At 53.2% G+C, this 15,885-nt stretch overlaps 1 long non-coding RNA gene across 2 annotated transcripts; it reads right to left on the minus strand.

Moving 5' to 3' along the window:
- Nucleotides 1-9,285: 9,285 nt before the first annotated feature.
- LOC126036420 (uncharacterized) lies at nt 9,286-14,760 on the minus strand. 2 transcript variants are annotated; one of them, XR_007505142.1, is made up of 3 exons: nt 14,650-14,760; nt 14,162-14,483; nt 9,286-10,463 (listed from the first exon to the last, which is right to left on the minus strand). It is a non-coding gene; the product is annotated as an uncharacterized LOC126036420 (long non-coding RNA). The 2 variants fall into 2 exon arrangements; XR_007505143.1 differs by having other exon boundaries at nt 9,287-10,463; nt 14,162-14,208.
- Nucleotides 14,761-15,885: the final 1,125 nt, after the last annotated feature.

The following is a 15,885-nucleotide window of genomic DNA, read 5'->3' on the forward strand; positions in this document are numbered from 1 at the left end:
AGTTCTAAGGGGGAAGGGCAAGGGAGCCCAAGTGGAGCTGGAAGTCAGAGTGCCTGGCAGAGCACAGTAAGCATTGTTTCTTGGTCTAGAAAATATAAAGTTGTACCCTGAGTACCCAGCTACTCAGCCTCAGGAGTTTGCTCTTACACTGTGTTTTCTCAAAAATCTGGGTGCATAACGTTAGAGACCTAACATTTGGGGGTTCCTTCATCCCTAATAAGGAGTTTCCTGAAAAGAATAGGTGAGGGAAAATCCTGACAGCCTTTTACCAGCCAAATCAGGAGATAAAAAAGATACCAAAAAGAAACCTTCCAAATCTATTTCCCAACACGTTCCCCTTCCCCTGCTCCCTGCGGCTTTTGAGGAGCTGGAATTCATCAGCAGCTGCCTGCTCTGTCCCAGGGCACTCCTGGGATGCAGCACTGTCCTCAGACGGGTTTTCCACTGCCATCTGCTGTCCTTGAGACGTTGTTTTGGCTTCTATGAGGACAGCTCGAGTCTTGCGCTAGACGCTCTGAAAAAGTTTTGAACCATCGTCAGTCACCACCACCTCTGAGTTGCCCCATGCTCCACATCCCCACCGTCTAATCTATCTTCAGCTATACAAACTGTGGTTACAGACCAAGTGGAAGTCGGAGGCATCAAAGCACACTTCCAAGTGATTTTATACCAGCTGTGCGGGCGTATGTGGGCTGAAACCATAGCCAGAACAAGTTTGAGGGTTGTTAGGTTTCGGAAGTGGGGTAGGAGGGCTGCCATGCTGTCCTGGGATCTGGAAGTTAAGGTGGGTGGAGTTGAAAGAGCCTTGCTCCATAGCCCGACTCAGGTATTGCCTTGGAGTCCCTTCTCCAGGCTCACAGAGGGACTTGAGACAGAAGGATTTGCCTTCCTCTGGTCCATGCCTTGTCCTCAAAATGGGAAAAATAGCCTTACTTGCTTCAAAAGCACATCAAAGGAGCTACTCTTTGCCATGTGGAAATTAAATACCTGTTCAAGTGCACCTGTTCCCTTTTGGCATCTGATACCAGCATCTGGGTGCCCAAGTCTGCTGTTTAATATCATTGAATCAGCCTGCAGGCTTGCTACATCCTGTGAAAACAATCCTTCATCTGGAAGATCTTTTTGGTGCACCTTGAGATCCAGGGCTTGTCTCTGCATTGCCCCTCCTGTTGGGGGAGTTTGAGAGAAGGAAGAGCACCTGCTACAGAGTTTCCTTGCTTTCACCACAAACCAATTGTGAGGACAGCCCCCAAACTCCTCTTAAAGCAAGCACGGAGGAGCAAATCGGTGTGCAGAGCTGTGTAGGGTCTGCTGTTTCCAGCACAGTGCCAAACAGTTACCCGAGTGCGCAAGTTTGGGAGGCATGATGGCTCTAAGTCTTTCAGAATTCCCTTGTTTCCACTTTACCTTCCATCACTGACTGTTGTTTGAGATCTGCTAAGGCTTTTCCTGTTGGCTGCTACCTGGGGAATGCTCACGGACACGCAGGAGCTTGTCTTTCAAGACAGGCCATTCATTTGCTCTTGAATGCCGAAGGCACCCTCTGCAGTGGCTGGAGGATGTTCTTTGAGTCCTTCTGGAATAAATGCTTGCTTCACGGTTGCTCGATGCATGGTGCATCTGATGCATCTGCAGGAGAGGAGCTTTAGTGATCCAGGTAATCCCTGGGTTTGGCTTGCCATGTTCCTAGGAGTTCAGTGGAACTGGATGGCCCTGTGTGTGTGTATGTGTGCCATGAAAAGCGTAGGTCCCCCTGAGGGATGGATGAGGGCCCAAGGAGGAGGAGGCACATCCAGATGGCCCAAGTACCAGGCTAGCCCCAGTCTCCTGGGTTTTTCGTCATGACTTCAGAACTACTTTTAGGCTAAGCTTACTGGGAATTTGGGCTACATCAGTTTGCACCATAGGTATCATACAGATGAAGGCATTTATCATTACCACTATCTCCCTAGGAGGTATTCCTAAGAAGACGGTAAAGGTAGGGAAACTCTCCTATTGCTGAACCCACCCCTGCCCTTCTCTCCCACCCTGGTTTCAAGCTGCAGTTCACTTGATCACTTCCCCCTGACAGTACTACAGCAACCCAAGGAGGCAGACGATGCCGGGCTGTGAGCCTGGCTGGAGTGCTTTACAGCTCCCTGCAAACTTCTCGCTTCCTATAGTGAGAAGAAGAAGAACAGATAGACCTGCCCTTGCTCGGGTGGCCCAGCCAGTGGCCCACACCAGCACAGGGGGGATGACTGCAGCTCTATGACAGGATAGGTTTGCTCCACATTTTCGATGGGTTTGCCCCAAATTTGGCTTGTGCGCCTCCTGTTCCGTTATCTGTCCATTCTCAACATTATTTTGGAATGGAATGAGAGCAATAGAGGGCTTTAATGAAGTTACTGGGCTAATGTCTGCACTATTAAAATGTTGGTGGATCTGAAGATATGGCTAATACTGGAAAAGGGGAGTTAAAGAATGTTAACGACGATTTCTTTCTCTTTTTAAACATTCAACACAGTTACTCAAAATGTTCCGTATCTTGAACGATCAGGAAGGGGGTTTCGTTTGGTCAGAAATGAAGGTGTAAATGACTGAAGCTTGCTAGCATAGTGCCCTTCAAATTCCTCAGTCTTCATATGGTTAGCACAACTTTTCAACCACAAAACAGTGTAAGGCAGAAGGAGAAGACAAGTATAGCTGCACACCCGACACCGTAGGGACCATTTGTAAGTTTGCAGGTTTACTTTATTCAGAGGCCCAGGTGCTGTGATTTTGAGTATGTCCTTATTATTTTAGATATGTTCTCAGGATGGAGGCCTGTCCTTGTAAACATGCAGATGAAGCAACTGTTGCAAAAACAAATTGCAGAGAGAACTCATTCCTGGGTTTAGTATTCCCCTACCACTAGATAGCAACAAGGGGACCCATTTGGCTGGGCAAGCAGTGCAGAAAAATTGTGCAGCCCTACAAAAAGAACCAAAGTGTCCTTGTGCCCACCGCCCCCAATCCAGTGGGGCTGTGGAGAAGAAAAACTCTGACTTTAAAACCAAACTGGCAAAAAAATTGTGCAGAGGCTGGCCTGAAATGTCAGGATGTGTTTGCATCTCCCATTGATGAAGACGAGAAACATTGGGAACAGAAAATATGGGCTGTCACCTCACGAGATTTCAATGGGCAGACCCACGTGGCCGACTATCACGACCCAGACTGGACAGACCAGGGAGTCATGTTTAATTCGAAATTCCCTCGGGCTAAATGAACGTGAAACAACACCAAACCATCCGTTAAAGATTTTATTTATGACAGAAGCAAACGGAACTGGGGAGGCGTGGTAGTAGGTGACAGGGTTTCTCACAACAGGAATTGGCATGAGACTACTTCTGTAAACTGTGTAACCATATACACCGATTCAGGGAAGGAGATCCCTCCTGTTGAGTCACGAGGGTCAGAGCAGGCCCCCTTGCTTTCCAGACCCCTCCTCAGAGAAGAGTCTAGGGGCGGCTGGATCCGCTCTTAGCCACAGACTTGGTCAACGGTTTATATCTTGAAACGGATGAGGTGTAGGGATTGTGGACAAGGAAAGAGGGAAGAAGACAGAGAGAGAGAAAGGAAGAGAGAAAGATTTCACTGGTCCTGGGTCCAGCGTTGGTCCAGTCAGCCAAGGGGTCCAGTCAGCCGACAGGTCCAGTCCCGGTGGGCTTGCGCACCTGGGACTTCAGTTTTTGTCCTTTTATCATCCTTGCCTCTCCTTCAGGTGGGTGCCTGAACTCCTCAGGTTAGTGAGCCATTTGTGAGCCTTTGGGCTTGGGGGTCCTTTGGGGAGTAACTTCTCCTTCCCTGCAGACATGGCTATTGTCTGATCTTTGTGTCAGAACAGCTTATCAGAAGAGGGAGCTGCGCACTCTCCAGCACACCTTCCCCCTCCTATTGCTGATCTCTGAGCTGATGGGCTCGTCACCTCGGTTCCTTGCTGTGCAGGGTTTGTCTTTAAGCAGAACTTGCCCCACCACAATGTTTGAGACATTAATTCTTTCAGTCTCTCACACCGACTTACACAGCGCCCTTCACTCTCATGTAGTCAAACTTGTAACAGATAATGCTCTTCTCAAATAAAGAAAAAGTGCTTGGACTCAGGACTGCAAATGATTATATAAAGGCTAGAGGCAGGAACGGATGATATGAAAGCATGGCCCACACGGCGATTGATCCTGGGCTCCACGGAGTCGTGAGCAGGGTGCCTGCAGCTCTTCTACCGTACTCTGGAGGGACAGCAACTACAACTCCTTCCTGCGTATGTACGATCGGGCTCCATTGCTGGTGCTTTTGAGGACCACCAATTCAACAGCTGGCCAGGAGCATCAGCTACCAGAAGCATGGCAAACTTGGTAAGCGGAGAGGGACCCGGCACTGTGGGCGAGTGCCAGAGGGAGCGGATGGGGCTGGAGGAAAATGCCCCTTCAGGCTTCTCCCTTGCCGTCGGCAGGAGGCATCTCTGGCCCAGCGCTGGCCACTCACCACCCCGGTCCTCGCCGAAAATCCCGGCATTGCACAGGGAAAGGCAGCCAGCTGGGGCAGGCGTCACCCAGCCGCGGGCAGTCCACGCCAGCTGGTTCCAACATGCTCCCCCTGGCAGGAGACCTCTGCGAGGCGTCAGGAGTGGGGACGAGACACGCAGTCACGGGCGCGTGTTGCAGGTGACCAAGCGAGAGCAACACGGAAATGTAGAAGATGAAAACAAGACATGCTGTTTTGTTTTTTCTCCTAATGCCGTGTGCCTGCGGGGGCAGATGGCCTGCTGTGACATCAGCGAGTGGTGAAGGCTGAAGTTACCGAGCAGTGGGCTGTGACGTCAGCGAGCGACGGACTGTGACCTCGCGTCCCTCCGGCAGAGCCTGGGCCAGTCTGGCTCGTGCCTGGACTCCTGCCGAGCGTGCCTGCGAGGTCCGGAGCGTCGAGCGAGGCTTCTCCTGGTGCCGGGTGGTGCTTTGGGGGCTGCCGTCGGCAGCTCTCGCTGCCCGTCCCGGAGCCACCCCCTGTGTTTCCCCGGCCCTGCCAGGTTCAGGCGGCCGGGCACCGCGGGGCAAGCTTGCAGCAGCGGAGGTGAGCTGTGCGGGGAAGCGTCCCCCCGGGGTGGCCGTGGGGCGGGCGATGGGGCTCGTGGAGCCGGGAGGGTGTCCTTCTCGAGGGGCCTGGGCGTTCCTTGCTCCGCTCCTCTGCCCGGGACAGCGAGCGACCACGGCCTCTCTCCCTCTTGCAGCGCGCGACACCCTTTGGCAGTGCCGGCGCCAGCGAGGGGGAGCAGCTCCTCATCCTCAGCTGTCCCCGAACTGCCGCGGAGCGCGAACATGGCCACGGAGACGGAGTGGAGCTGCCCCATCTGCCGCGATGCTCGAGACGACGTCTCTTACGCCATGCCCTGTCGCCACCAGTTCTGCCTGGGCTGCATCCTGCGTTGGACAGAGGTGAAACCAGACTGTCCGCTCTGCAGAAGACCAGTAGAGAATGTCAGGTTTTCTGTGCTGGGAGAAGACAACTATCTACACTGTGACGTCCAGCACCGTGAAGAGCAGCCAGAAGCCAGCAGCCAGGCAGGCAGCGCTACCGGCCCCCTGCCTGAAAACAGGCCCCGTCACCCTGCGGCGTCCCCTCTACCGTCTCCGCAGCAGATACCGTCCCCAGCTGAGCTGGAGGCTGCAGAGCTGGAGGACGTGGGTGGCCTCCTGCCTGCGGTCTGGGCGTATCTCTTCCAAAGACGGCAGCATCTCCTCGATCCCGTGCTGCCCTGGCTGCGCCAGGAACTGGAGGCAATATATGGGGGCCGGTGGTGGGAGGCAAGGACTGCAGAGAGCAGCATCCTGCACGCCCTGTGCGTCCACGGTCCGGACGAAGAGGTCATGCTCCAGGCGCTGGAGCCTCTCCTTGGGCACTATACACCATTAGTGGTCTATGGCATCATGGGCATCATTGAGTGTCAGTGCAGCGAGGAGGCCTGGAGGCTGCTGTGCCCTCATGCTGCCGGGGAGGAGGACAACAGCCCTGCGGCCAGCTCCATCTCCGCCAGCTCCAGCTCCACCGGCTCCCAGGAGGGGACTCCCACCCCTCACCCGAGCTCCTCCGGCAGCCCGTCAGGGGCAGAGCAGGAGCAGCCCCAGGAGGAGCCGGGGCAGGAGGCGGCGGCAGGTCCCTCTGCCCAGGGCTGCAGCCGCAGCCCCTCCGCTCCCGGCCGGGGCAGGGACCGCTCGCCCGGGGGGCCCCGGCGCCCCGCAAAGAGGAGGGCCCGCGGCCCCCAGGACTCTCCCCGGCCCTGCAAGAGGCCGCCTCGCCGGCGGCGGCACTAGCAGGGCCCCAGCGATGGTGTCCGCGCAGAAAAGGAAATAAATGCCTGTTTCCCTGGCACTCGGCGTCTCTGGGTGCTGCTTTCTGCCCCTTCTCCTGCTGCCTCTTCCCTTTCCCCCGCGCCCCACCGTGGGTGGCACCAGCCTGCTGGGGGGCACGGCCATGGGGCCCCGGAGCCCCGGGGCCACGAAACCCCAGCAAATCCTGCTGCAGCCGCAGTGCAGCAGATGCCGAGGGCAGAGCGGGCAGGAGGGGAAGCTGGTTTCGTCGCAGGTCGACGGGGACCGACCTGGGCGTCAGCCCCGGTCTCTGTTGGCAGCCCCCAGTGCCCCCGCCCAGTCCCAGTGCTGTGAGGGGCATCCCGAGCTCTGCCCGGCTGGAAGGAGCATCCTCGGAGCCCCGGCCCGCGCTGCGGGCTGTCTGTCGGTGTGGGGGCAGCCAGGAGGGGTCCCCCCACCCCGGGTGTGCCTGAGGGGACCGGCAGGGGCTTCCTCTCCCAGCTGGGCCAGCCTGCGGCTGGAGCACTCCCACCGCGGGCAGGAGGGCTGTGCAGACAGGGGTGCTGACAGAGCTCTCCTCCGGGGGCAGCTGGCCAGCATGAAGGCAGAATTCTTGTGGGGAAGAAGATCCTTGTGCCTCGTTTTACAGGCTGAGCTTCCTATCCCCTTCTGAGTCGGTTCAGTCCGACCCTTTGCCAACCTCTCTTTCCCGTGATGGGAATTCATCCGCCCTTTCAAAGCAGCTCTGCTTGAGAGAGCAGAGGTCTGGCTTGCGGCGCGTAGTTGCGCTGCAGTCCTTAGGAGATCACTTGCTGCGGTCCTTACCTGCCTTCCTGTCAGACAATTGCAGGTGAAAGACCGAAACTTTGGCAGCTGTGAAGGTGGCCCGACGAGAAGGCAGTTAGGGGCAAAATAACGGAAATTATTTTTGCGTCGGCAGGCCTGGTACCAGGCGGGCGAAACAAGGACCCTACAAGATCTGACAATAGCTCAGCTGGCAATCAGGGAGGGCAAAGCGCAATAAAGGAAGAGGTAGAAACATCAAAGGAAGGAAAGGACTACCTACAGACGTTGAAGGTAGCACAGAAAAGAGTAAATGGGTAAAACAGTGAAAAAATAAATGTAGGCTGATATTGAAAGCAAAAAAATCTCCCGAGCTTGCGTTCTGTTACTGCCAATAAAAGGAGCTGGGATGAGCTATGACCTTGCCGCCTCCAGCGCTCCTCTCGGCACCCCACAGAGTGTGACAAAGCAGGACCCTCTCCAAGGTGGGTAGAGGTTTGTCCCGCTGGCGGTGGCGGTGGCGGTGGCTGTGCCCGGGGGTTCCCGTACGTGCGCGCAGAGCTCAGTTTCGGTCGTCTTTGGAAGCAGGGAAGAAGCCAGGTGTGGAAGGGAGTGCCCGGCCAAGGAACGGGCTGGGCTGAAAAATCCTGAAAAAGGCCTCTCGTGTTCAAGAGCCGCTGGCAGCACCGCTTCTTCAGCGCTCCCGTCCGGCGAGCTGGTGTCTTGGAGGAGCAAGCGTGGGAGCCACGTTCCCGGCCGCAGACGGGCTGTGGGTTTGTGCCGGTGTAATTGTGGAGAGCTGTCACAAGAGGGTGCAGAGAGCTGGTCTTCCTACTGCGGGCTTCAGCAGCGGCCCGTTACAGGGCACTAGCAATGACGGCAGCGTGCTCCTTTGTCTGATGGCTTCTCTCCCCGAAACAGCCTTCCGAACGCTGCTTTGAAACGCTGCTTTTTCCTTCCTCCTTGGGCTGTGCCTTGGCATTCAGAGGAGCCCAGCTGCTTGCACAGGAGGCGTGAGAACACAGACCCGTAGACAGAATGTGCCTGTCCGTAGATCTCGTCCCAGCACGGGCGGTGCGGAGCAGCAGTTCCCGGGCTGAGCGGGCGTTTACCCCTGGGACATGCTTTGTCAGCTCTCTGCCTGTGTCTCTGAGACACTCGGGTTTAGGAGAGGGGCGACCTGAAACCCAGAGGCAGGGATTGGTTCTGGCAGAGGAAAGGCTTTCTTAACGTCACCCTCTAGCTACACTCGAACCCACCCTCCCCCTCCCGCGGGGCCCTGAACTGCGTGGGAACAACTTCTCGCTGGGTTTTCGGGAATGCAGGAGCGACTGGTCTCAGCATAGGCGAGACCTGAGAGTCAGAGCCTCTTCCATAGCTCTCTTGATTCTGCGTTGCCAGCCGAGGACCGGATGGACGCTCCGGCTTCAACGTCTCTGTTTTGCGCCCCAAAATTACAGACCAAACAGGCGATCTCGAAACACCCTGCTGCTGGGGACACTCCTTCAGTTTCTCCCTTCTTGGCCACAACCGGCGTCTCCTCTCTAGAGCAGCACTCCCAGCAGGGCCAGAAACTCGGAAAGCACTGGCACCACCAGGCAGCGGCATCAATCACCCCCCCTCTCCAGGCTGCAGGGCAGCGGCACTGTGTCCGGACTGGACTCTAAGTCCTTGCCAAGACTCCTCCAGCTCACGGCGGGTGCCTTTGCCAAACCATCGCTGCCTCAGTGGCCATCAGCTGCACAGCGGAAAAAACGAGAACGGGGACCACCGTGCTGCATCCCGCAGCTCTGGTTTCCCAGAAAAACATCAAAGCTTGCTGGAAAAACAGTGAGCCAAGACTCTTCCAGGACAAAATGCAAAATGATGCACTTCATAAGCACTGTGTTTCGGGTAAGAGGGCAGTGGGAGAAGCAGAAAAGTTCCGGCAACAGCAAAATACTCCAAAGAATATTAGCTGTGAACACTACTTAATTCTACAAAGTCAAAATTAATTCTTTTTGTCAGTATGAAATGGGGAGTGAGAACACGTTCACCAAAAAGGCTGTGGTGGGGTAACCCTGGCCAGGTGCCCACCAAAGCCGTTCTATCACTCCCCCCGCCTCAGCTGGACAGGGGAGAGAAAATGTAACAAAGGGCTCGTGGGTCGAGATAAGGACGGGGAGAGATCACTCAACCAATTACCGTCACGGGCAGAACAGACTCAACCTGGGGAAAATTAACTTCATTTACTGCCAGTCATCCGCCAGACTAGGGTAAGGAGGAATACACCCAAATCTTAAAACACCTTCCCCCACCCCTCCCTCCTTCCCGGGCACAGCTTCACTCCCAGATTCTCTACCTACACCCGCCCAGCGGTGCAGGGGGACGGGGAATGGGGGTTACGGTCAGTTCATCACACGTTGTCTCTGCCGCTTCATCTTCTTCAGGGGCAGGACTCCTCACACTCTTCCCCTGCTCCAGCACGGGGTCCCTCGCACGGGGGACAGTTCACAAATTTCTCTGGTGTGGGTCTTTCCCACAGGCTGCAGTTCTTCACAAACTGCTGCGGCGTGCGTCCCTTCCACGGGCTGCAGTCCCTCAGGCACAGACTGCTCCAGCGTGGGTCCCCCGTGGGGTCACGAGTCCTGCCAGAAAACCTGCTCCAGCGTGGGCTCCTCTCTCCACGGGACCGCAGGTCCTGCCAGGAGCCTGCTCCAGCGTGGGCTTCCCACGGGATCACAGCCTCCCTCTGGCAGCCACCTGCTCCGGCGTGGGGTCCTCCCCGGGCTGCAGGTGGAGATCTGCTCCACCGTGGACCTGCCTGGGCTGCAGGGGGACAGCCTGCCTCACCAGGGTCTTCCCCACGGGCTGCAGGGGAATCTCTGCTCCGGCGCCTGGAGCACCTCCTCCCCCTCCTTCTGCACTGACCTGGGCGTCTGCAGGGTTGTTTCTCTTACGTGCTCTCACTCCTCTCTCCTCTCCCCACTATCTCCTCTCACCACTATCGCTGAAGGGCTTGGCCTTGGCCAGCGGTGGGTCCGTCTTAGAGCCGGCTGGCCTTGGCTCTGTCGGACATAGGGCAAGCTTCTAGCAGCTTCTCACTGAAGCCCCCCCATAAGCCCCCTGCTACCAAAACCTTGCCACACCAACCCAATACACTCATCCATCTTATGGATCTTTCCATAAGATTTGTCTTATAGACAGTGTTGATGCCAGGGCAGTACGCTCCAGCTAGGCCCACACTAGCATTTCAGAAGATCAGGATCTCGGGAAGCGGCTTCCGCACGCCTGTGCCTTTCTCTCGGTTGCACAGCAGAGGGAAGCATGAGGCCCACGGCGCGATGAACATGCCCTTCCCTCGTCCTTGGGAAACCACTGCAAAAACAGAAAAGAGATACGTTTATTAAGGACAGAACATTCTTCCCCCGTACCACGTAGAGCCCATGAAAAGGGGTGGCAAAATCAAGTATGTGAGGCAGAACATCTGTGTCCTTAATGTATGGCAAAGTTGAATCACTGGCAGTTAGTAAGTTTGTTGGGGTTTGGTTTGTTGGTTTTGGTGGGGTTTTTCTGTCCCTGTAGCGCTGTGTCTTAGGTGAGAGTTTAACTGCGTGTCGCGTGACTGATCTGACGCTGAGAGGGAATAGCCGGGAAAGGAGTTTTGGTCTGCAGTAATTTCTTCCTTCACTCCCATGCTGTTAGGATTTCCTCACGTCTCACTCCTGAGGAAACCGGTAATTACAAGCTTGCCCAAATTCATCTGTACAAAGCCACTGAATGCAGTCTTTTATACACAGGAAACTAGTAGGTAAACTCCGCTATCTGCAGATATGGCTAACGTGACAGTAATCCTTGGAGTATTCCAAGAGGAATAATTCCAAGGGGAGTAATCCTTGGGCAGTTTTCCATTCCTCATACTGGAAGAAAAGTTTCCGCTTGGAGTATTGTCACAGTGCAAAAATTATATAAAAGTTCGGGAAGATGGTTTCTTGTACCAAAATGGAAGCTCCTTTTTCTTAGCATGATACACTAGTCAGGACATCAGCTGAGACATGTACAGTGAGGTAATCCTTATTTCAAAGAACAAAGCTGAAACTAGTAAGAACAGCCAGGAGAAACAGAACAAACGTGATGGAAGTAGGACTAAGAAGAGCTTTTCTGACAGGAACAATTTTTTTGCATCCAAAAGTATTCCCATCCAAAATCACCATCAGAAGTTAAGACATGAAGAAACACTTGTAAGATGAAAAACATGAAGAAAGACTTGTAAGAGTCTACGGTGAAGTAGACTCACCCCAGCATAAACAAGGAAGCTAACTCTGAACATTTCACTTCAACGTTAGCCGTTACAAGTTTTTGTTACAGATCCACTTCACGGTACCTGTAACAACATTTCTGGAGGAAAAAGGTATTCCATTTGAAAATGCCTGAGCAAGATACGTCAGCAATTTCAAATTCTGTTACTATTTTTAAGCAGCAAGTGTATTAAAGTCGACTCTCTTACAAAACCTTTTAGTTGCAACGAGTCAAGAATGACCATTGAATGACTAAAGCCAATGACCAGCGCCCATCTCCAAATTCCTGTTTCCTTACATGAAACGATCCCTCATTAATCTTCAATGTGAAAAATTGCAATGATGCAATCCCTTATTACCTGCACTGATAACATTGTATGAGAATTAGCCTTTATGGTTCTGCTGCAGGCTCCACTGGCAGGCCAGCCCCTTGGACCAAGACATGGGTGGTGTCGGGAGCGCAGAGCTCAGCCCAAAGACTCTCAGTCCCAGCTCCAGCCGGAATAAATGACTTAGGAGCAGCTGTGAGTTCGGGATACCTGGGGCCGCGGGGCTCCCCGACCTGCCAGGTCTGCAGGGACGGGACGGTCGGTCCAACACAGCACATGAAGGCGCCTGGCCCTGGAGCTCAGCGCCGGCACGGGACCCGCATCGCCCCTCGCGATGCTGGGGGGCTGGACACCAGCGGCACGGGGGACAAGGACAGCTCCTGGCAAAGGGGATATCCTGCTCCGCACCCGTAGGGGCGAAGACCCATGGCAGGGAGTGCCCCTGGGGACACCAAATAACCTTCACGATGAAAAGCACCTTTCTCGTGATAAATGACAATTTTTCTTGTCACATACACGCTATCGTAAATATAACCCTTGGTAAACCAGTACAACCGGTAGAGGGCCAGTGCTGAGCCGGGTCCGCGGGGCTCGCCAGGGTGCTGGCAGTGTCAGCAATGCTCTGCACAGAGAGAGCCATGGGAGCCCCAAGGCTGCCCCGACCCTGTCGCCCCGCGTGCTGCATCAGGGGCTTCAAGTGCTGTTGTTCCTTTGTACGAATTTATCGTGTTCCCTGTTGCTCAGCTGAGCAGGATCCCTCCAAGGACGCAAAGTCCTCTCCTGTGGCTCCCCTACCACATCCCGGGGTCTTCAGCCTGGGCAAACACACCGCAGAAGTTGTGATGGGACCCTCTCCACGTTACCCGGGATGGTGGGTGAGGATCATCCCCCCGCCTGCACATGCCTTGTGACTGCCGGTGTGAAATTCCCTGCACAGTAATCTCAGGCGCTAGTGGTCCAGTTTAAACACGGTATTTCTTATGAATGGAAAATAAAAGGAGGAGGTAAGATCAAAACAGTCTGTACTTTGCGTCTGTTCATACATCTGGCTGGAGTTAAGCTAGGAAGGTATGCTGGGTTCAGTTCCAGTCTATAAAAATACCTTACATTTTAATACGTTTTTCCTTTGGCACCTCTTTGGTCTTTTTCCAACGCTGCAAAGTGCAGGCCCAGCCAGACAGCAGATCACAGACGGTAGAAAGAAACGGCTGCATGGTTTTTTCCTGCCTCTTGTCATTTTTATACCTAGACACTGATAAACAGGCGTGTTCACAAGTGGGCACACGCTTCTGTTCTGAAGGAGATATATGCTTCTGCAGAAACTTTTCTTCCTGCTCTTCCCCATCCTTCCCAGAAAAAAAGAGGAATTAGAAAATCCAGACCCCAGCTTGGAAGTTAAAACAAGACAGATGTGCTTTTTCCTTCTACATTTTCCCACATGACTCCCTGAGGATTTCTTGTTCTCATATGGCTACCAACATTGACCTGAAAAGTTGCTAGGTGCTTTGGATGAACCACGTAACGGGAAACATTGAGCTTTTAGAAGCATTTGTAAAGCCTCATCTTTAACCGGTATGCATCCCCAGGTTGCATTCACTGACTTAAGGAGATGTTACAGGCTATGTCACTCCCAGCACTCGACAGAGAATTAACTTCTATTTTATATTTGCAGTACAATTGGCTACACACGCTCTCGTAGCTGCTGCCTAATCTATTGAAATTTGAGGGCGAGATGCTGCTCAAATGTATTCTGAGTGGTATCCTAACCAAACAGCATCTCTCAAATAACAGACGAACTTTGTGAGCGAACGCACGTTTGCCATGGCTGGCTGAAAACCAGCATCCCTTGTTAGCACTGCAGAGCCAGCACTGTTTTGGCAGGCTGCACAGGAGGCCCCCGCTTCTCCTGCCTCCCTCAGAAAGGGGTTGACTAAGTCCAGTGCCGGGGACCTCAGCTGGGGCAGTCCTGGCTGGGTGGAGCACCGTTACCTGTGGCAGGATACGGCGATGGAAAACCCATCCTTGAGATCCTAGAGCCAATCCTGGGACTTAGCTAGTGGGACTAGCATTTGTGAAAAAGAAAACAAACGCCTATTTGCAAACTCCGAGTAGATGGAGGGAAACCTCTGAGACCCTGAGTTATTCCACGGTCTGCTCCTGGCTACACCTGGGGTGTCACACTCAGCCAAGGAGGGCTGGTACGGGGTACTTGTGAGGAAAACAGCAAAGGCTTCTGTGGTTCGCTTAGGTACCCTGTTCCGACAGCACTGAAAGGGGCAGGTGAGGGCAGCCTGCTCTTCCCGCATGAGCAGTATGACGTAGCTACTTTTAAAACAGAAGACATCCCTTTGGACCCCTGTCACATGACTGTTGATCTTGTTACGTGCGATACCCCCTTGCTTTCCATCGTGGTGAACTTCTTTAAGTGGTCTGTATGAAGGTCCTTTACTTTGTATTGCCCTTCTTCTGACCTGCCATTCCAGAACATTCCTAGCCCTGAAAAACAAAACAGAACAGAACAGAACAGAACAACACAAAACACCAAATAATAAACCCCCCAGCCAGCCATGTTTCCTGGGATGTGTCTCCGAGGAAATGAGCTATTTAATTACACGTGTGAAGAGAAGGAAAAAAGAAAGAAGGAGGCTAATGCATAGACAAAACCACAGAGGACGCACGCTCTATCAGGGCTGGGCTCACAGTATTTGACGAGTGATTCATCTGGCTCAGCAAATTCGGAAAGGCGCTGTGGGGCAAAGGCTTCAGCCACGCTTTCAAGGGGAAAACTGACAAAATGTCATGCAGCACAGAAATGTCATTTCTAAAGCACGTAGACAAGCAAAACCTTGAGTTTCCACTGTTCAGAGCTGGCATGTGCCTTCAGGTGTATCCCCAGGTGCACCTGCCAGTGGTTCTACTCCCACGGCACACGCGTACCTGCAGAGAAAGCTGATCCGAACTTGCACCACTGAGATGAACAGCACTCAGCCTGCTGGCATGGGCAGTGTCAAGGTCAGAGCTACCCTCAGTTTTATTGCTTGCTTTGCCCTAGGACCGGTTGATATACTCTGTGTGAGCAGGCATCCCTGGGAATCTGTACCCACACCAAACCTCTCTTCTTCTTTACCTTGGCAGCTCACTGACTTTCTGCAGAAGGCTTCACAGAGGTGCGATTACATCCACCAAGTAAAATGCTCAGGTGGGCAACCTGGGGGATGTTGTGCTAACCTCAGAGAGGCATCCAGAATCCTCAAAATCATGTGCCGCCACTGCTACAGTACACACCTGCCATTTATCATAACAGATGACAGAGTATTTGTGATCTCTTTGCCAGTGTGGGTGCAAATCTAGAAAAGATCCACTGAAGCCAGGGATGTTCCAGAAGCAGGAGATAAATGACAGAGGATAACAAGGTCGATATGTTTCTGGCAGATTCTCACCAAGCACAAAGAAGGGGGCGATTTCTCTTTTTTTTCCATTTCTCATTTCACTGGGGAATGGTGTAAAGATGTTCTTACAATGTAAAGTCTAAAAGTGCTTCCAATTGTAACTCTGAGCTCTTTCTCCCCAACCCCCCCTTCTTTCTCTTTCTTCCTCACTTTCTGGTTTTGTCCCATTTTTCACTGTGGGTTTTGAGTACTTTCCAGAGAAAACCAACCCAGAGGAGTAAAGTTCCTTGTGGACATTATAATCTCTTGTCTTTCCTAATTTAGCTGGTTTTAAAACAATTCTGCCTTAGAGATATGTTCTTCTCTTTGTAACAGCTGTGGCTGATATATATGAAAATGGTTACAGATTTTGGGAATGTTAACCCAGTGATGAGGAAGAAAGTAGATCAAATTTCAACTCAGTATGACTTGAGTGACATCACCAGCATTTACTGCTGTGATCTGAACTGGGACCAAAATCCTGTCACCACTGAGCAAAGCAAAAGGATTTCTCTGTTACCAAAGACACCTTTGATAGCCTTTCGCTACAGGGTTTCTATACGCCACCCACGCTGCTGACAGCTGGGCAGTGCACGTGCTGCCTTGATCTTCTCCACCATCTCCCAATACAGTTTCATCAGGCATTCATCCTTTAGGACCTTGATTTAATGTATTTATAGGCTTTGGTTTTATGGAAACACCTTTTGGAGAAATGTTTAAGAACTGGTTTGGAAAACCCTAGGAA

The sequence above is a fragment of the Accipiter gentilis genome, chromosome Z, assembly GCF_929443795.1.
Source record: "Accipiter gentilis chromosome Z, bAccGen1.1, whole genome shotgun sequence".
Taxonomy (NCBI): domain Eukaryota; kingdom Metazoa; phylum Chordata; class Aves; order Accipitriformes; family Accipitridae; genus Astur; species Astur gentilis.